The following is a 21822-nucleotide window of genomic DNA, read 5'->3' as shown; positions in this document are numbered from 1 at the left end:
GGCTGCAAATACAGATGAAACTTCACTTGCTCACCCGCTGTTCACCTTCTGCTGTGTGGTCCGGTTCTTAACAGGCCACAGACCAGTACCAGTCTGTGGCCCCGGGGTTTGGGGGCCCCTGCTCAATGTCATTAGGCTGCCATCCTGTTGCTGATGCTGACCAACATTCAGTGAAACCTGGACAGTTCTGGCCTGTACATCATGATTCCACTTAGGCTAAATGTGTAAATCCCCTTTAGGTTGCCAACACATGGCTAGGAGGTGTTTATCAAGACTTAAGCATCCATTTTTTTTTTTTTTTCATTCCAGGATATAGAAACCCAAAGAAATAAAAGAATGCAACCTGAATGGAAAAGCTGCAAATTATCTTCTTTCATGATAAGCTATTTCTCCTGCATGAACCTAAAAGGAAATTATCCCTGCTGCACAATTTGAAAATGAACACAGCAGCAAGAAGTCACTAGCAAAGGGAAACTAGCTTGAGGCTGTAAGAGGCAGATGGTGGTTACATGCACTATCAACAGAGGATATGATGAGATGTCTCTGGCACTTCAGCTGACAGAAGTACTAGTTCTGGCTTCTAAAAAGATCCCATTTCAGTCATCAGACATTTATGTGTGCCTCCTAATAGAAGCATAAAACACACCTATGCTGTATTCTTGCCAAAAATTGAAATTTGAAATCTGATCTAGTCTAAAGTCTAGATCTAACTATAAATTTCTAGGAGAAAGACTGTGGGATAATAAAAAACATATCTAGTGTTTGTCCCCAATTCCTGTCATGGAGCTTCAAAGTCTCTTGCAATTAATTTAGTGATAGGAGTGTTTTTATTATGCCAATGAGGTGACTGACTCATAGTGGACCCCTAGATAGCTTTAGGATGGAGACTGGTCACTAAAATAACCAATATGTGATTAGACGGTTGGAACTTTGGGCAAATCCAACCACTAGGAAGGTAAAGGGGGCTGGAATGTTGAGTTCTATCACGTGGCTAATGATTTAATCAGTCATGGTTACTTGTTACTTAATGAAACCCCAAGAAAAACCTTGGATTCTGGGGCTCAGAAGAGATTTTTGGTTGGTGAAATATTGATGTACCGTGAGAGTGACAAGCCCTGACTCCATGCAGAGAGGACGTGGACGCTCCCTGTCCAGCACTCTCCCTGCCCCTGCCCGATGTATCTCTTCTATTTGGCTGTTCCTGAGTTGTGTGTTCTGTAATAAAACTATAATTGTGAGTACAGAATTTATTGTAAGAACACAGAGTTCTGTGAGTCATTCCACTGAATTATCAAACCTGAGGGGGTCATGAGAACTCATGAATTTATAGCTCGTTGGCCAGAAGTGTGCATGGCCTCCTGAGAATTGGAGTTGGTGTCTGAATTGCGGGCAGTCTTATGAAGGCCTTTGCCCTTAACTGGTGTCTACACTAACTCTGGTTAGTTAGTGTCTGAACTGAACTGAATTGCAGTATACCCGCTCGAGGTGAAACTGAAAAGTTAGAGGAACATGACAAACAACCACAGAGATATGATGACAAAATAGTGGTGTGGAAACATCCATAGAACTAGTGACCCAGTTTCTTCAACAAATGAATTCCCTGAGGGGTAGGGAAAAGGAAAGATGGGAAGGGAAGTTATATGTTGGAAGAGACATAGGACACATATCGACTAATAGAAAAGTAGAGAATTTCCATTCTGATTGAAACAAATGAACTGTAAAAAAAAATGAGACAATCAGGATTGTTCTAACTAGATTTTTAATGATTTTAAGGACTTACCATTGTATTATTTATATAATACATTATGTTGTTATATTAATGTAGTAAAATATATTAATATATTATATTGTTATTTTATTGTTATATTATTTCAGGTAGAATAATAGTATTATGGTTCTGTTTACAAGAAAAAACCTTATTGTTTAGAGATACATGCTAAAATATTTATGAATGAAAAGGTACGATGACCAGAATGTGCTTCAAAGTCATCCAGGGATAAAATGGGTAGGAACGTGGATGAAGCAAGATTAGCCGTGAGCTGGTAACCATTGAAGTTGGGCATTTATTTCACTATTTTCTTGATTTTGGAATATGTTTGAAGTTTTCAGAAAAATAAAAAGATAAAACATCAACAAATGAAATCGATAGACTTAACATTGTATGATTCCATTTATGTAGAGTTCAAAAACAGATGAAATTGATTTATTGTTTTAGAAGTCAAGTTAATGATTACCTTTCATGGGCGGAAGTGGACACAAGAGCAAGTTCTATATGAAGAATGCTGGCCATGCTTTAGCTCTTACGCTGAGTACTGCTTACATGGTGCATTAACTTTAAAAAGTTTATTGAACTCTATTTAATTTATGTTCTTTAATGTATGAATGCTATACTTCAATAAAAAAAATTTAAATAGCCCTATTTTTATAGATCCTGCTAAAAATTCACATCTAGGGAGTCTGAAAGAGAAATTGGGAAGATGCGTTGATAATTTAATTTTGTAATTTTATGTAAGCAAATATATTGAAATACAAGCAAGAATGAATCCTAGACTCTCATGATTACATTTACTGAGAACAAACTATAAGCTTCTCATTGTGCTAGGCCTGAAAACTGAGTTGGTGGCCATCAAACAGAAGGGAGCTTTACAAGTCATCCTAACCAACCGTTTGTCCAAAATCTTGCCAAATAGTCATGTAGCCTTTACATGAATATCCTTAGTGAAGGGATACTCATTACTTATCCTATCAGTCTGTATCATTATGGGGTATCTCTAATAGCTGAAAATTTTCTGCCTTATGCTGTTTTTGATGTTTCTTCTTCCTCAAGATGGTCCTTCAAATATTGGAAGGCAGACATTAAGTGTCAGAATCTTTTTTACTGGCCATGGGTTCCTAGTCTCTCCAGCTGTTTTTCATGGTTTCAGATTCTTTCCACCTAGCAATTCTCTCCTGCACTTTAATGAGTCCTTGTCTGTTACCGAACATGACGCACCAGTGGAAGAGGCAATGATTCTGAATCATTCTAATCCCACCATCAAAGTGGATCATCTGTGCCATTTTACCTGTTATGTTCTATTAACGCAGCCGAACAAGGTATCAGCTCTTTGGCAGCCACAGGGCACTACCAAGTCACTCTGAGCTCACAGTGAACCCGAATTTCCACTTACGGAAGCCAAGTCTCTTCCTTTTGATAATTATGCAACCCAATTTTTGAAATGCTGCCCTTGATTTTATATATATATTCCCCTAATAATTATAAAATTCTGTTTAGAAGTGATTTTTAAAAAGTTGCCATATTCAATGATTAAGAAACTCAAGAAATTTAAAAAAATTAAAATTAATATATCACTGATTTTAATGCCAAAATTAACCTTACAATGAATCAAATCACCAAGTTTAAAAGGACCTAAGTTAAAAAGACCTAAGGCAAAGGTAAATAGAAGAAGATAGACACAGAACACAGTGATTTGTATGAACCACTCAAAATCTTCCATGAGTAATTTCTTCAGAGGACTGCTTTCTTTAGAGTATTGTTTTCCAAGTGCCCCATGGTGCTAAGAGATGTTGATAGGTGTGCTACAAAAAATTGTTCTGTGTTAAGACAAATTTCAAGAACACTGCATACTGTAGATCAGGGTTCGACAAACTTTTCCTGTCAGGGGCCATATAAAAGTAATTGTCTTAGGCTTGAGGCTCTGTTGCACTATTCAACTCTGCCCTGATAGCCAAGGATAATATGTAAACACATGGCTGTGGTTGTGTTCTAATAAAAGTAGGCACTGAGCTATATTTGGCCTGGGAGTCATAGATTGGACCCCTGCTGCAGCCTCTCCCAGAGCTCCCCTTTTACATTAGCATACTGAACCACACTTGAAGGCTCTGAGAAGCCCTGCAGAAATGGAATCTATCAGCTACGTGTCTTTCACCCAGGGTTTCCTAATCTTTTGGCCTGTGGAACACTTTCTTCGTCTGTACCTATTAAGCTCCATGGAATAGAGTTATATGAATTATCCATTTAGGAAACAATGGTTTAGCACAAAAGTTTTCCTTGAAGGATCTCTTCTGAAAGAGTTAAGAAAAAGAAAATACAGCGGTTTGTTGTTGTTGTTTTGTTTGTTTGTTTGTTTTTTTAGCTTTTATGAATTACTAAAAATTGAAATGCACTGAACTAGAAGAGATTTAGATATGAATTAACTTTTTCAAAAGAATGTCATTTTCTATTATGCATAGTTGTACAGTAAGCAATGCATCCTTACCTGAATAATTTGGAAATGATTTACTAAATTTACAAAATAGTTTTAAATTTCTAGCTTTTGCTCTGTTTTAGAAAAAAGAACACTTGCACTAAAAATAGGAATCAATACCTGAATGCTAAGGGAATTGAATAATTTTTTTATCTCCATCTCGTTAGTTAGTCCACTGGTTCAGCTTGAGATAATTTTGGACTCTGATATTCTGTGTGTCTTCTGCAATTTTAATAGATGTATGATTCATGTTTTCATTCATGTCATTATATAAAAAAGAGATAATGCCCAGGACTGTCTCTCATGACATATCACTAATGAATATTAAATGAATTAATTGATTCAGTCATACATGAACCCACATGTCTCTATCCTCATTCATTCTCTTGTCCACATTCTATCGTAATTTTGTCAAATGTTTTCCCGATACCTACATTTTCTATATTAATCACATTTCCCTGAGCTACTAACAACCATTTCAAAAAAGGAAATGAGGTTAATCTGAAATGGCTTGTTCTCAGTGATCCTATCACAGCTTGTAGCAATCACCCTAGTTTTTAAATAATCTATTCATGTAACTTGCCTGAGATTAAAATCATATGCTTTCTAGAATCTGACTTTTCCTTCCTTCTGGAGATTGAAAAAACATTTGCCCACTTCTTGTCTGTTGACCCTTCTCCTGGTCTCCATTATCCTCCAAGGTCACTCACTGGCAAGTGAGTTGGTTCTACCATTACTCTCAGGTATGATTTGTCCAGATCAGGAGATTAGAATTCATTTCAGAACACTCATTGTTTTCTTGTACTGTATCTGTATTGGGATATAACTCCCTCTTAACAGTATTCACTTCACCCTTTTTAGCCTAAATAGCAATATCTTTGAAAGAATATGCAAGCTTCATATTTGCTTTTTTGCCGCTCATCAACATTACAGTATAAGTTTCGATGGCAGGCCTCTCCCTTCCTTATGTGTTATTTCCAAGTGAAGCTGGTATGATCCACTCTATAGTTTGGAATTGCAAAAAACTGGTCATGGCTATTTTTAAAAGTCAAATGAATATTAAATCAGTGGGGCATCCAGCTTCTCTGAAATACTTGCCTAACCTCCACTCCCACCACTGTGTCGATTTTTCAAGATTCCAAGGGTCTTACACAGTTCAAGGGTGTAGACAACGTTGGAGAATCTGATTTACCCAGTAGTGCCACTTGTTCCTGTACTAGTTTGTTGCCCTTGTGCACTACTGTGATGGTACTTCTGCTAGCCTAGTGCCTCCGTGTTGGACAACTCTAGTTCCTGAAGTATTATACTCCATTCTTAGTCTTCTAAGGCTAGAGCCTGTGGATTAACACTCAAAAGCCATGCGGTCTAAAGCAGTCTGGCTAAGTAAGATGGGCTGTTTGGGCTTAGCCACATTTTGGGCCAGAAAGAGTCCTCCCTTCTAGATCATACTAACCCTGGTGTGACCCCAGGTCTCCAGCCACACCTCCCTCCCTCATGGTGAATTCTCTTTTTAGGCCTTTCATGCTTTTCCTGACAGCAAACATCAGACAGAATATACTGACTCCAGAAAGGTGGGAGCTGAGTTCTTCCTTGGTCTCCAATACAAGTCTACCAATCTTTGAGCTCTGCAAATCACAGGAGAGAAAGTAGCTTGTTCCAGGCCACAAAAGCCCCAACACACTCCCTCTTGGGACAAAGGGGGCTTAGGCTCCTGATATTTGTATGACCACATGGTCTTGCTTTAAGTGGGCTTCCTGTTTCTACCTAAAAGACAACCTTTGAGTTGTAGGTTACCCAGCACTAGGTATGTGACAATGATTAAAGATAGACGTTTAAATTGCCTTCAGTGTTTTTCACAATTTTAGCTCATTTGAGAGTCTGGCCTTCTTCCTTCTCTTCTTATAGGTCTCTGAAAGTTTTATTAGAGTGGTTTTCAAACTACTTAATTGAGCTCTGTTATGGAAACTAGTAGACACAAAAGGAGAGGGACTATATTTGTTTGGGTAGGCTGGCTGTGATAACAAAGATACCCAAACCTGTAATGGCAACAATATGGAAGTTTGTTTCTCACTCACATGATCATTGTGGGCTAGTTGAGAAGTCAGTGGTGTAGCCCCCCACCACTTGACCATTCTGGGCCCACACTGATGGAGACTCAATCATCTATACCATGTGACGTGTCATGAATGTATATTACACTTTGCTCTTTTTTAAAAAAATTATAACTTTTTATTTTGAAATCACTTAAAACTCACAAGAAGTTGCAAAAATAGTACAGAGAGTTCCTGCACTTCTCCCAATGATGTCATACATCGTCAAAACCAGGAAGTTGACACTGATAAAATACTATTTACTCAGATACAAACTTTTTGGCTTTCGCCAGATTGTACATACATTTTTAAAAGTCTGCCTTACTTTTAACCTAAAAAAGACTTTTATTACCTATCTATCTGTCATCTATCATCATCATCATCTATCTATATTTTGGTGATGGTGGTGGTGGTGGTGGTGGTGGTGGTGGTGGTGTGTGTGTGTGTGTGTGGGGTATTGTACTAGATCCTGGGAGTAGACGTCCATAGCTCTCTGGATAGCTGAATGGCCTCCATCACTGTTAAACATTCTTTCATCTAAATGGCAGATAATCATATGATCTTCATTTAATTTCTCCCTCTTTACATCTTCATCCAGATGAATTTCAGTAGTACTCAATTCTTGATTCGTATATCCAGAGGAGATAATTTTTTCAATATCCAGTCACTACTTGATTTAAAGACAATTGTTTCAGATGCAGAGTATACACTTTTTATCCCCTCCCACCAAAAGCCTGATACCAATTAAATTGGAAATTAATAAGTTTGTGTTCTTCAAAATTTATGTTCAGTTTATTCTTCTCCTTTTTCTTATTCAATGGCCTAAACATCCTTAGAATAGGTTTGGCTCCTTTCTAAGCCTCTGGTGGATAATGGCAGCATTTTATTGGGTTTTAGTTTTCATTTTCAGCATAATACAACTATCTGGAGAAAATACTTCCATCTGTATTTGCAGTTCTATGGCACCTCCCTGCCACTGAAAACACTATTCTAAAACTGCACAGGAGAGTTTAAACAATTGTGAAATTCCTAAAACTGCCCATTCCATTGCCAAGAAGTCTTCTTCTGGCTGGGGTCCAAACTGGTAACCTCAGCTACCTTTCTGGAACTTTGTTTTCAACATGGCACTCTCTCATTCTTCTTAATAAATGGTTTGAACATCTAAAGTAGCCACAATGACTCCTGGCATTTGTCAGAGGCGGAAATCCGCATGGCAGACTGAGAGAGTCATAAAATCTTTGTTTTAGTTTGGACTCGTTTAAAAACTGGAATGAAATTAAAAATGTTTTTTTCTTATGTGGTCACAGAGGTTTCCTCTTAAGAGGTGGGAATTCTACCAGGATTTGATGTATAGGGAAAATGGCTATTGCAGTTTTGTTTTTATGCCTTGTTTTGCTTATCCGTGGAAGTATGAATCTTCTGCCCTTCTTCTGATTCCTCTCAAGTCTCTTTATTATATAGTCAAAGCCCCATATCTGACCTTTATTTTTACTGATAAGTTTTAAATGACTTTACACATGGTCTCCAAATATGCTTTCAGAACATGCCTTCCTTTACATGCAAACATCCATTCCCACATTCTTATGTTTGTGAATTCTCTTTGTCTTTTAGAAACATTGATGTTTGTCCAAACCTTTCAGACCAAAAGGGTATAACTTTTGGTTTGTGGTCTCATCTGTCCATGTCTCTTGTTACAATAATACACAGAGCTCAGAAAGGTCTACAGGAAAAGGAAGAAAATTTCTCCCATCCCTGCTCCCCAAGTGGGCTTATTTCAGACAAACTCAAAGGTAAGAGAATGGAAGGTGTCTGGATTCAGTGATACGCTGGTTGTTGGACAATAATAATTGCTTGATGAAAGACTTGGCACTATCTATAAAACCATGGTTTCAAGCAGAAAACGTGTTAGCAGATACAGCTTCAGGCATTGAATGAAATCTGACCTTGAAGAGTAATGAGAGGAGATTCTTGTAATAAAATAAATCCAGTTCTTTGCATATACCCAACATACCTAAAGTCAATTAAGAGTTATGATTAAGGTTATTTCATCCACTAAGCACTTCCTGAATGTCTCGCTCTCGATCTAGGCTCTGTATTTGGGTTCAGTGACAGTCTTGGTGATCGGCCCTCAAGAAACTCTCATTCCAGGGGTGATACGCAAAACAGTCACTTTTACAGGTATGCTGCTAAGGGTCATGAACAGAGATACAAAAGCAGGTGGGGATACAGAGAAGGCCTGAAGAGGATGGTAAAACTTGCACCTGTTCAACAATTGTTGATTAATTTTCAAGAATAAACAGCGTTATTCACAGTGGCCAGGACATGGAAACAACCAAAGTGTCCTACAATAGATGATTGGATAAAGAAGCTGTGGTACATATATACAATGGAATATCACTCAGCCATAAGAAGAGCTGAAACACTGTCATTTGTGACAACATGGATGGACCTCAAGATAATCATGCTAAGCACAATAAGCCAGACAGAAAAAGTTAAAAATCACATGATATCATTTATATGTGGGATATAAATCTAAAAGCAACAAATGAGCAGGACAGACAAATAGAGACTCATGGACATGGACAATGGACTAGTGGCTACCAGAGGGTAGTGGGGAGGGGAAAGGGAGGAGATAGGCAGGAAAAGGAGTCAAATATGTGGTGACAGAAAGAAATTTAACTATTGGAGGTGAACACACAATGCATATGTATGTGTATATATATATATATATATATATACACACACTTTACTGTTAAAATGTACAGCTGAAACATTGGGTTTCATTAATCAATGTCACCATAAAAAATAAATAAAAAAATTTCAGGTATGGCCTCACCTTCAAGTTTAACTTGGATTCTTTTTTTTTTTTAATTTTTTTTTTTTTTATTATTATGGTGACATTGGTTAATGAAATCCAGTAAGTTTCAGGCATACAATTTAATAGTAAGGTATTATGTATGCACCACCCATAGATTTCTTTCATCATCACATATTTTATCCTGGATTCTAAGTTAGATCCATTCCTATTATCCTTGGGGATGTAGTTGTCTATAATATATTTATCTTGATGTTATGGTCATTACAGCATAAATTGCTTACTGTGGCATTATTGACTTAAATTCAGAGAAGAAGGAAATATTGGATGGAAATAAGTGAAATTCCAAATATTCTATTAATTGTTTGCACCTGTTTTACAGAACATTAAAATTCTTGAAAAAAAATGCAACATTCCTGGGATTAAACTTAAAAATTGAATATAACATGAGAATTATATTGTGCTAAGAAGTCCATTAAGGAAGCAAATTTGATGCTTTCCTTTCAGAGTTCATTCTAGATAAAATTGGAGAAGACATTTTCTTTGTTTTCCCTTATCCTTTGTGTAGGTTGAATAAAGTTTACCCTCTTTGTCTTGGACAGTCCCAGTTTAAGCTTATTGTCTTGGGCTCCTATATGGTTATCATTGGTCCAAGATCTTTCATTGTTTAGTGAGGAAATATTATTAATGATTGCATTAAAATAAGCTGTGGTAGATTTGGTAGGCCTCTACTTCATAGTTTCAGCTCTGTCAGGGTCTCATCTAGCAGTGTGTGGAACATGTAATAACATAGCATGTAGTAATGTCTGAAAAATGAGAACCAGTTTCTCTTTTCCCAGTCCTTTCCAGACCCAGAGTAAGCCACACCTTCTTTTCTGGAAAAGCATGCTGGATTTCCATTGATAATGCAAAGTGTGCTCAGAAACAGAGTCTAACTCCTTCTGGTTTCAGGTGGAGGGGGAGAAGAATTTGTTTTTGCTGTCCTTATTGGCCTCTTGGTACCATTCAGTTGTGCCATGGCCTATTCTACAGCTGCCAGGTGCACAAAACCGCTGGGTTTCTAGTCTTACGGGTCTCTGGAAAATGTGTGACACCATTAGTTGTATATGAAATATGTAAAGAAAATAAAGGCTGAGCTGTCCTGATGAATCTGAATGTTGTTGCCACATTTATTGTCATTTATCATACATAAATAGGTGTATAAACCTACACCTATTTACTTAATTTTTGTTTGCTAACGTTTTAAAAAAATTTACAATCAATCCTTTCAGTGTACTAAAAAATGTGCATGTTTAATGAAAAATTAAGTACCGAATTTCCATTTCTCAAGAGAGTTGATGATAAATATGCAACTTCACAAAATGTTAGCATTTGCTCTCCACCATGGGGACCATTGTGACCACACTGACCACATGAAAACAAGAAATAAACCTGCTGAGAAAATACTAGCATCTATGTCAGTAGTTGTTTGAAGATGAGAATACCTAAAAACAACACTTCACCTGTGTAGCTACAGACACTGTGCTGACATATCACTCTGTGAAGTATGACTTTTCTTTTAGATCAAATTACTTTTGCTCATTTTTGATACTTAATTCTCTTGTGAATGTATGAACAATGAAGTAATGAGTGTTGATGCATTGGCTTCATTAGCACAACTTTGCAATTAGTTAAATGATATCAGTTTTATGTCAGGTTCATTAGATGCTTTAAAAAGAAAATCATGTCCCATTAATTCTTCCTTTTATATACCCAAGAAATGTTGACAAATACTTGCGTATAAATGTTCACATCATCTTTATTCATAATAGCCTCAAATGCAAACACCAAATATTCATCGATGGGAGAAAGCATAAATCAATTATGGTATATTCATATAATCGAATATTACTCAGCAATTAAGAAACTTGAGTACATGCAATAAAGGAAATGAATGTACAAATTTACCATGTTAAGCTAAAGAAACTAGCTGCTTAAGAGCACACATTGTATGATTATATTTAGATGAAGTTTAAGGACACACTAAACTGATCTATGCTGATAGAAGTTCGACTAATGTTTGCCTTGTGGAGAGTGTGTGTGTGTGTGTGTGTGTGTGTGTGTGCGCGCGCGCGCGCATGCGCGTGCACGCACGCGCAAGTACATGCATACATGCGTGTAGAGGGAATTCTCTGGGATAATGAAAATGTTCTGTATTTTTTTCTGAGTGGTGGTCACATAAGTGAATACATGTAAAGACATGTAAAATTAATTAAGACATGTGTTTTACTATATATACATTATAAATCAATAAGAAAAATAAAAGAAAGAGAACAACTAATGATTACTTTTGATAAAATTTATGGAATGAAAATAAAACTTATGAAGTTCGATCTGTCGAAGATGAAACATTCAATGTTAGTAAAAATGCTATTGTAAATTCTGTTTAAAATTTCCACAATGAAGATAAAAGTATTGTTTTTGCAATAATAATACAAATTCAAATTTTGAAAGATGAGAGCACTGTGGACAAAACAAGTTCTTACTAAATGAAGGTATCTAAGTAACAGAAAAGAACTGGGCTTGGTTGTGGTACAGACTCAAGCAAACTGTGACAGTCTACAAACCACAAGAAAATAGTTAGTTTTTAAAATTTGCAATTAAAAATACATATACAATAAGTAAATTACAAAAATGTTTTATAAAGTTGATATTGAATTTTAAAAAATGAGCATGCCAGTATGAACATTCTTCTCTTGCTGCCCACTATTCACTGGATTTTAGAAATGATTGAGCCTTTGCAGAACTATTCTGTGAATAAACTTAAGTGTCTTACAATGATAGTGGACATTTTTGTAAAAGAGTCTTCTAAATTTTGGTTGCATTTCATTCAAAATCAGTTTTTGAAATCTTTAATCAAAGTATTTAGACATGGGAGCTCTTTTAACTATTATATGTATTGAAATTATAAGTAGTACAAATTATCAATATTGAAAATGAAGCTGAGAACAAGAAGATTTCATAACTTATACCTACAAAACAAGGAACTGAATAAATTAGAGAGCGAGGGCTCAAATGTACAGATTTAATTTTGAAATTATTTTGTTGCATTTCAAAAATCTTGAGTTGTGGGAAGAATCTTTTGAAAGAGTTTTTATTTTTAATTAGATAAAATTTTATCCTGGACCCTAGCAAAATGACATTTTAAAATCCTATATTTTGCTGCACTTATATTTTACCAGTTTGACAAGTTTGGCCTGGTAAAAAGTATTTTGAGTAGAGGTTAAAAAGACATAAATTATACAAGTTTGGGTGGGAATATTCACACATTTCAAGTTGAAAAATTACTATAGAGAATATTTTCTAGTTAACAGAATTTGTATGCCTCTGCACTAATAGAGAAATTTTTCCTCAATTGAAAATATTATGGTCTATTGAGATGACTTCAAGATATCAATACTTTAAAAATTATTAACCTTAAAAAGCAACTTTGAAGAAGAAGATTGCAGGCAATTTTATAAAAAAGATAAAGGAATAATAATGAGACCAGTTTGGGAAAAGTATATTTTTCAGAAGATGAATATTAGTGCCATAACATTCGAGATAGAGATAGCTAAAAAACTGATGAAAGCATGTGAATATGCACCAAGAATTATTCTATTTACGTTATCTTTTAATATTCAGATAATCAAAGCAAAGAAGTTTTCAATTTTGAGATACACTATGCAGGTGTATGTTACTTATACTTTTAGAAAGTTTATTTTTGAAAATAGTCTTTGACTGAACTATTTTATAGATTCATCAGTATAATAAAACCAATTTGCTAGTCAATAAAATGTCATTTAAATGACATAATTTTAATTGTTTTAATGCCCCATTTCCCTCCAAAAGTGTCACAGGTAGGGCAATAAATCGCTTTTCAAAAAATTTACACTTTATTAGTTAAGTTTAGGTTTAGTAACGGAAACCCTCAGCAGCAGTGATTGTGTTTCCTTTTTCTGTAGAAGTCTGGGGTCGACTGTCCAAGACCTGCATGTAAGCCCCGCACCTTCAGTCTTACTCATCCTGTGTGTGGAGTCTCCATTGCCACCTCTGCTTGTTCCAGCTTCAGTCACCTCAGGAATTTCAGTCAACAGGAAGGAAGGCGGAGGGAAAAGAAGAACATGCACTAGGGTCCACATGCCAGTTGTCTTTGAAGGAAGTGAGTGTCCTCATCACGTTTCAGCTTATATCACCCTGGCCAGAATTTATTTACAGCATCATGTTTAGCTATAAGGGATGCTGAGAAATCCATACTTAGTCATGGCTAGTGATGGATCAAGGTTAAAACTTGATCTATTACTCTGAAAGAAGGACAATACTGAACAGCACTTCTGCCACACACTCTTCCTGCAAGTGCATGCCCCACAGGCTGAGGAATTTGGTTAGAGAACACACTTTTCCTGTGTTTTTTAAATATTCCAAAGAAGGGTCCTTCATTCTCTAGAACTAAGTGTCCCTCATCACATTTCATGGAATCCCTCCTTCCATTTGAAGATGCATGTAAATTTTGAAAAAATTCTACAACATTTCTATATTTGCTTTAAAATACATATTATGTTAAAGTTAGTGTAGAAAAAGTGGATGCTTGAGGAGGATGCATCTATTTTGTCTGTGGCTATGTATAGCTCTGATTTGAGGATAAGGTGTTTCTCTCTTCTTGGATGGCTCAGCTATCCAAAGGTCATTTGCATTTTAGCGGAGCTCTCCAAATTCTAAAGAAACACATTTCTTCTGGTGAGATTCAGGTGACTGGGAAGACATCATGGACATGGGGTTCCCTGGCCCTCAAGTTATACCTCTCAGATAGACACTCCTTGGCCATGAATTTTGTCTGAGTCTGAGAATGGTCTGGGGTTTTGATAGACAGGAGTTTACTTCTTTAATTCGCTGTTGAGAAAAAAATGCAGAAGCAAACTGAAGTTCTGAGGGAGAAGGCCTGGAAACCACGTGTTCTCTATGTGTGGTTTGTGTCAATATTTAGAATTCCATTGTCAATTATTTGGAACTTCAATATATGAGCCATACACCCCTTGCATCCATCCACTAATTATTATCACACTTAGCCATAGTAGGCACAGCCTTGCTGGTAAGAAACTTGTATAAGAATTATAAGACACCATGGAAATGTTAGCCATTTACAAGAAGCCATATCAAATCTTTAATGATAAACTTAGTTTCCATTAGAACCTAATAGATATGATGTAGAGATATCTATTAGGAATTCTGAAAGTGGGTGGGAAATATTAATCTATTCAAAGAATCTTGATTGTGTGCCTTAATGTTTAATTAATTGTAATAAATTAAGTAATAATTTTATAAAATAAGTAATTAATGGTAATAAATGCTAAGATGAAAAAAAATATAGCACACTGAAAGACTGAATAATAAAGGTAACTAACCCACTCTCCCGGTCAGGCAAGGCTTTCCCAAGGCAATCCAAAAGTTGGGGAACAGTTTTGTCGTCTAAGGCAGATTACCTGGGCAAATGCCTTTACGGCTGAAAAGACCTTGAGTTTTTAAAGACTGTACACAGGCCACCTTAAAGAATATTGAAGGAGTTAAGCAGAGAAATGATGCAATTAGATTTGTCTTGTCAAAAGACTCTGAAGGTTGGTGACATTGGCCTGGTTAGGAGGTTGTGTGGGCCTGGATGGAATGGAGGCTGGAAGTAGAGATGAAGAAAGATGAGCAGAGATATAAGGATGTAGGGTGTAAAACTGACAAGAGTATCAAGTGGATTTGATGTGGAGGTGCTGTGAAGGGGAAGCTGAGAGAAGATAACTTTCATTTTTACAGGAAAAAAGTGATGAGCGGTGGTACCAAATACTGCAATGGGGAACACAGAGGAAGAGGAAGAAAGACTTGAAGGGAAAATCACTAGTCACAGAATTTAAGAGGTCAGCGAACCCAGCCCTTCAGTTATAGTTGTGGATACTCAGATCCCAAACAAGGAATGACTCTATCTGGGGCCCTTTTTCTTGAAGTATGGTCCAGGAACTAGTAGCACCGGCATTGATTTGGGAGTTCATTAGAAACATAGAACCTCAGGCACACCCAGACCTACTGAATCAGAACCTGCTTTTTAACAAGATCCTCAAGTGATTCGTACAAATAAAGTTTGAGAAACACTGTTTTAAGGAACTTAATAAGTTGCGGGCTGGGTTAACACTAAGTTAAATGTGATTGGGAATAACTTTTCTTGCTTGTATTAAATGGTTTTTTTTCCCCCTCTCTATATGGGTTAGGAGTGATGCCCAAGTTAAAAATGTAAGTTGAAGACTGCCATAGTTTAGGAACAGTTTATTCAGTGGACAAAGAACTAATGTTTCACCCATAATATTAAGGAAGGAAGGAAAGGAAGGAAGAAGGAAGGAAGAAGGAAGGAAGAAGGGAAGGAAGGAAGGGAGGTAGAGAGAAAAGCAGAGAGAGAGGGAGAGCAAGCAAGACTTTCAACGGCCACGTATGCAATGGATTATTCATGTATGTGAATACAGCATGAAAAAAACTTGCCACGTTGATTTGACATTACATATTGTGGACACATGTTTCAACATATTCTTAAAAAAGGAATCAAAACTTGCAAATTCCTTTTTTTTTCACGAGTTTCTTTTTAAGAAAGGGATATTGGTAATGATTATGGATTTCTAAATGTTGCTTAAATAACTAGTGCTATAAAAACTTCTCAGCCAGACATTTGTTTTTGTTATTTATTAAGCCCCACTGGGCAGGAATTCCAGCTAACACTGTGCCGTGCGCCAACGTTTCCAGCAGACTGTTGGTGCTCAAGTATCAAACCTCAGCACAGGTGTAGAGCTGAGAAATTGTGCATAACACTGTATGCTATCTAGTGTTGTACAACAAATCGCCCTGCAATATAATGGCTTAACACAACAAATGTTTCTTGTCTCATGGTTTCTGTGGGTCAGAAATTGGGTTTGACTTAGCTAAGCGCCTCTGGTTTAAATCTCTTATGAGGTTGCTGTCAAGCTGTTGGGCAGGCCTGAGGTCTTTTCAGAAGGCTCAACTAGTGGAGCCATCTGCTTCTAAGCTCATTCATGTGGTCATTGGCAGATCTCGGTCCATTGTCATGTGGGCCTCTCCATGGGGCTGCTGCCTTCTAACATAGAAGCTGGCTTCCCTTAAGGGGAGCAATCCAAGAGAAAGAGAAAGAGGGCGCCTTTTTATGACCTAATCCCACAGTGGTCACATGATCACTTCCGTTATATTCAAATTTTTGGAAATAAGTCTAGTCTACATTCAAAGAGAGGGGACTACATCAATCTGTGGGTATGCTGAGGTGTGGGTTCTGCAGTCTGTCTTAAAGGCTGCCTACCACGTGGTGCTATTTTCTTTATTTACGCTCTTGTCAGAGTGACATGATACTTAAAAGGCTATTTTCCCATGAATCTTTTTCTGACCAGCCCAGGGTGTCAGATTTTACCCTGAATGTTCAGAGTAGAGACCTGGCTTACTGTTTTTTATGGGATAAGTAGGACAGTACTGGAAAGCTCATTGAAGAGATCTGAAAGGGCTGGGGGCAAGGGAATGCAGGCAAGAGGAAAGGGATGACAGGCCTCTGCCACTCTGCCCGGCACCTTCACATTCCAGGACCTGGCATATAATAGGGATAGTCTTCTCAGCTCTCGTCTTTGCTATCATACTTGATAATTCTATACTTAGGCAAACCTCTTCCATCCTCACACCATTTCTTGCATTTCCAAAGGCCCAGCTCAAACACTGCCAGCTGCTCCTGGCAGGGCTCACTCTTCTCCCTCCTGTACTGCTCTAGCCCTAAGTGACTGAGAGCCTGCACTGTGCCAGGCCTGTGTAGGGCACTCAGGACACCACTGCTGGCAAAAGAGACCTGTCTCCTACCCTTGAGGACCTCACAATACCTTTGGAGAGACAGATACTCAGCAAATGACCACACATAGGAAAATATACAGCTGCTACGAAAGAAGCAGAACAATAATAGAGAGATCGCATAGGCTCCTGGGACTCACGCTCAACCCCAAGGCCTCCCTACATTGGCGCCTCAGCCCCTGTTGGGTGCAGACCCCAAGAACCTATCGTGGACACATGCTCCATCATCCCATTAAACATCATGACAAAATAGCAAGTCAAAGATGAAATTATTAAGAATTTCGATATGGTGATTGCAGAATATTCATTTCCAAATGTGGAGCCTTATATGACTGTACCATTTTAGGGACCTGCTGGATACCATATCTGAAATAGCCAATCTCACAGACACTTTGTGAGTCACACCTCATCATGTCACCCTGTTTTTGTCCTTTAGAGCAATATTATGTCTTGACATTATCCCTTTAATCTGTTTTCTCTTTTTGTTGTCTGCTTTTACCACAAGAATGTAAATTCCATCAGGCTTGTCTTGATTATCTCAATGCCTAGTGCAGGACTTGACATATATAACCTTTAATAAATATTTGTTGACTGAATAGATAAATGCAAAAGGAAATCTGTTGTGCATATCTTTAAGTAAACTTGCTGTATCTCACAGCTCAAGCGATGAAACCTTCTAGCTAACCACTTCGCAGTCTTCTATTTGGAGTTTCTGCCCAGAAGCTGGATGTTCCTGCCCATTGTATCAGGTCCATCTCAGGTCAGCTCCAGTCCACCTTGGCCTTGAAGCTTGTTTCTGAATCTCTCCAGCCCCTGGATGAATGTTTTCTCTCTCTGCCGCCTTCTTCTGGTACATATTATCTGTACCAGGCCTTAATGCCAAGAGAAAGGAGCATGGCGAGGCTTAGGGCTGAAAGCTAGTCTCTGTCTTTCTGCCCACAGTTCAGAAAGCTCTGGCCCAAGGGCACCCACCTAGTCAATGTGACAACAATCACCTCCCATGTTGCTGAGTGATTACTACTCACTTACGATTGGGCTGAATTTTTGGAATGACACTGAAGTTACCACAGTCTCTTGTTCCCAGTAATGCTTATAGGCAGTACCCTGTTAGGTTGAATTCTAAGGAGCTTAAATTTTAGATTTTTAAAAGAATATTGAATACATGACAAATATGCCATTAATGGAGGCTTGGGAGCTTTTTTACTTATGTGGAGTTTTAACTAAAAAATAATGTAGCATGAGAACTATAACAAGGGTGGAGAGAAAAGTGTCTAAACTGTAGCTACAAAAAAAATTTCAAATAGCTCATTTTGTAGATGTGATGAAAAGATATAAAAATAGAATAGCAATCCTCTATTTTTAAAAAAGAAAATTTGAATCTTTTTTCCTAATAAAAATAGCAATATTTTTGGCAAATTCCCATATGTGTGTATATGTGTGTTTCAGTTTAAAGTATAGTTTTGGTCTTTTGCTGTGACTGCACCATTTAATTGAACATAAGAAGACGAACTCTTTATTGCATGCATAAATATGATCTTTTCCTACTTTTTAATGGAATAAGTATCTGGCTTTTGATCTTCCCGAAGCATTTTTTTTTCCCCTAAACACATAGGAGTGGACATATGCTGCATGTGTGTTGAAGTTTGAAGTTTGTTTTTTTTTAAAGGAAGACTTTCAAAGAACCAACATCTGGCCTTGTTGATTTTCTATATTGTTTATATGCTATTTCTTTGATTTCTGCTTTTACCTATAATATTTCTGCCCTTCTACTTTAAATTTGCTTTTCTTATTTTAGCTTCTTAAGGTGAGAGCTTAGATCACCAAATAAAATTTTTTTTCTCTAAAGATCTTTCTTTCCTCCTTCCTCCCTAAAAACAAACAGCAACAAAAAACTATGTTGTATTTAGAAATGTGTGAAAAATCTCCAAGTATTTGGAGATTTTTTTCTAAAAGCCATCTATTTTAATATTGATTTCTAATATAATTTCATTCCAGTCAGATTTCAATCCAGTGAAATTTACTGAGACTTGTTTTCTGGCAGAGCATGAAATATACACTTTTATTAAACTGCTGCATCACTTTCAGCCTTCAAATCTCACTTCAAATTTCTTTCTCCACGTTAAACTTAGCATGGAAACTAGAGTGCATGATCATAATCTGGATAGGAACAAATAAAGCCAATGCAGGCCCTCTCCTTGTTGGAAAGATCTTTTTATTTTGTAATTAATAAAGATTGGCAGGCCTCTTCTAAAATGTTTACTTGAGGACACAGATTTAAAGTATTCTCTTTTGAAATCAAGCGATGAATATAAGAACAATGTGGTCATCTCCTTCTGTGTTTTTCAATGATTTACCTTTGAAAAGCAAGAGAAAGCCAGTGGGTTTCCATATAGTCTAAAGTGTAGGATCTGTCACTGCCACTCAGTATTTAAGTGTCTGTGTCATTTCCCCGTCATGATTTATAGTTTTTTGAATTCCCACAGTTTCCCACAGTCTTGAACATGGCAAACACTTGAGAAATTCTATTTAATTGAAAAACGAACAGATAATGAACATTCTCTAGCGGTGACTCAGAAATGGTGGCATTGAGAAAACAAATTTATAAAAATGGACATACCATGTTAGACACTGCAGTGATCTCTCTCTCTCTCTCTCTCTCTCTTTTTTTTTTGCATTGACATATCTAATGAAATTGATATATTAGAGGTTGTCAAATCAATCGAGTTGTCATAATAAATACCACAGCTTGGGTGAAAATATAGTCTTCATTAAAAAATACAATCATTTGACTCTAAAACTGAGTCCAAAAATTTTAACATAATAAACTCTATTTATAAATTAAGAAGTAAAGAGTTGAACAGTGTAATAAATAACAAAAGTCAGATTTGATGAGAAATGGAAGGGAGTGGAGAGGGGTGGTTTCTCTTTTACAGGATATCCAATATAGTTACATTTGTTGGTGAATTAAAGGAAATGCTTGCAAGATGGTTTTATCCTTGTGATTAAATTTAATCTTGTATGGACAATGATGTGCCAATTACATTTTTATATCTTTGTTTACCAGATTCTAGAAGAATGTATTGATTCAGTAAATTTAATTTCAAATCAATCAGCATTATGTAGCCAAAATAATTTGCAAAAAAGGTTTGAATTGTTCTGTTGTCAACTGGTTTTCTTGGTGTTATGCTATGTCTATTGTATTATCTTATACATAGTAGATGCTCAGTAAATATTCCTTAGATTTAATTGATTTTTCATACAACTGGAGTGAGAAACAAGGTAAAACATTGCTGTTGTCAACATTTATTTTTTATACAATTGATTTAAATTTAGAATCAATAACTAAAGAACTAAAGAATATTCTTTGTTTCTTCTAAACCAATCTTGTTACTATTCCTTGCATACTTCACCATCCCTCATTGTTCCACTCAAACTTCCTCAAGACTTTGTAAACCATCCTTTCAGTAAACTCTTGGGAGACCCTTTTGAGGGTTCCTTCTGTTTCTGAGACCCTGGCTGATAAGGCAGAGCTGTGGGCTTGCTAGATGTGTTAGACGGGGTTCCCTGGAAGGAGAGTTGCAAGTAGGAGGTTTATTGAGGAGTCTTCTTATAAAGGAATGATGGGGGACAGGGAGACGTTGAACTTGATTCAGTTGGAGCTAAGGCCTCAGCTAATCCTACCAGACCCTGGAGCTGGGAGGGCTTTTCAGAGTTGTCTGGGACTAAGGCAAGGGCTTTTGCAGCCCCATTGTGAAGGCGGACTGCCCTTGGAGATGAGATAACTTTGGATGGAGCAACTCCTTTTTCCCAGAGACCATTCCCAGGGAGCAACTGAGCTGTGTCTTCGGCACCAGTGACTCCAGCAACTAGGGGAAAGGGTGTCTCTGTTTGGAAGGGTGGTACACCACAACAGTTTCTGTACCAGATAAGGACAAGGTGAGACAAGAGCAAGAAGGGTGAGAGGAATTCACAGGAGTGGTTATAGTGGCAAATTCTAGACTCTAAGCTCTAAAGAGAATGTGAGTAAGGAACAGGATAAAGATAGATTAATGGAATGTAGGTCTCAGAAAAAGAGAGAAATAGGAATCCTGCCACTACCACAGAATCTCTTATGAAGTAAGTGCTGGAAATGGAGACTGTGGGGAAATTTGGGGGCTGCTGCTGCTAATGCATTGGGCCCGGGGGTGGGTAAGTTGGTAGGAGGCCAACAGCACTGGGGGAGAGATGAACAAATGAAAATCATCATCTGTAATGACAATAAAATTACTACCAATTCTGATTATAAAACTATTAAAATATTTCAAAAAGATTCAAATGCTTTTTATTGTTCTCACAATAACATATAAATATGGTATTTGAGAAGAGGTCATTTAAAAAGTTCACATAGAAAGATAATGAGTATATTTTATTTAAAATAAGATCACCAATTTAGTTAGACTTTAGGTCTTAAACAAGATTTCTTAGGCTAGAGAAGCTCTTTTTCATCTGCAGTCCAAGGCCTTTTTCTTGTTGTAAGCTGCTACAGCTACCTGGGAACTCTCTCTCTGAGTTGTAAACCAGTCTGTCCAGACACTCATCTCTGCCCCTTTTCTCTGCCCTTCTCCTTGGGAGGTTCATGTAACCATCTGCACATAGCTCTCCTGTTCTCGGCTGCCCAGCGCGGGGCCAGCTGTGGCTGCCAGATATCTGACCGGTCTCTGGGAGAGAGCTGGGGATCACCTGTCCTGCCTGGAGGCTTTCAGCTTTTTGTGTTCTTCTCTGAACCTGATCTTGGCTTCCAGCTACCAGG

This window comes from Rousettus aegyptiacus, unplaced genomic scaffold, assembly GCF_014176215.1.
Source record: "Rousettus aegyptiacus isolate mRouAeg1 unplaced genomic scaffold, mRouAeg1.p scaffold_m13_p_3, whole genome shotgun sequence".
NCBI classification, from domain to species: Eukaryota; Metazoa; Chordata; class Mammalia; order Chiroptera; family Pteropodidae; genus Rousettus; species Rousettus aegyptiacus.
This window is presented reverse-complemented; position numbering follows the sequence as displayed.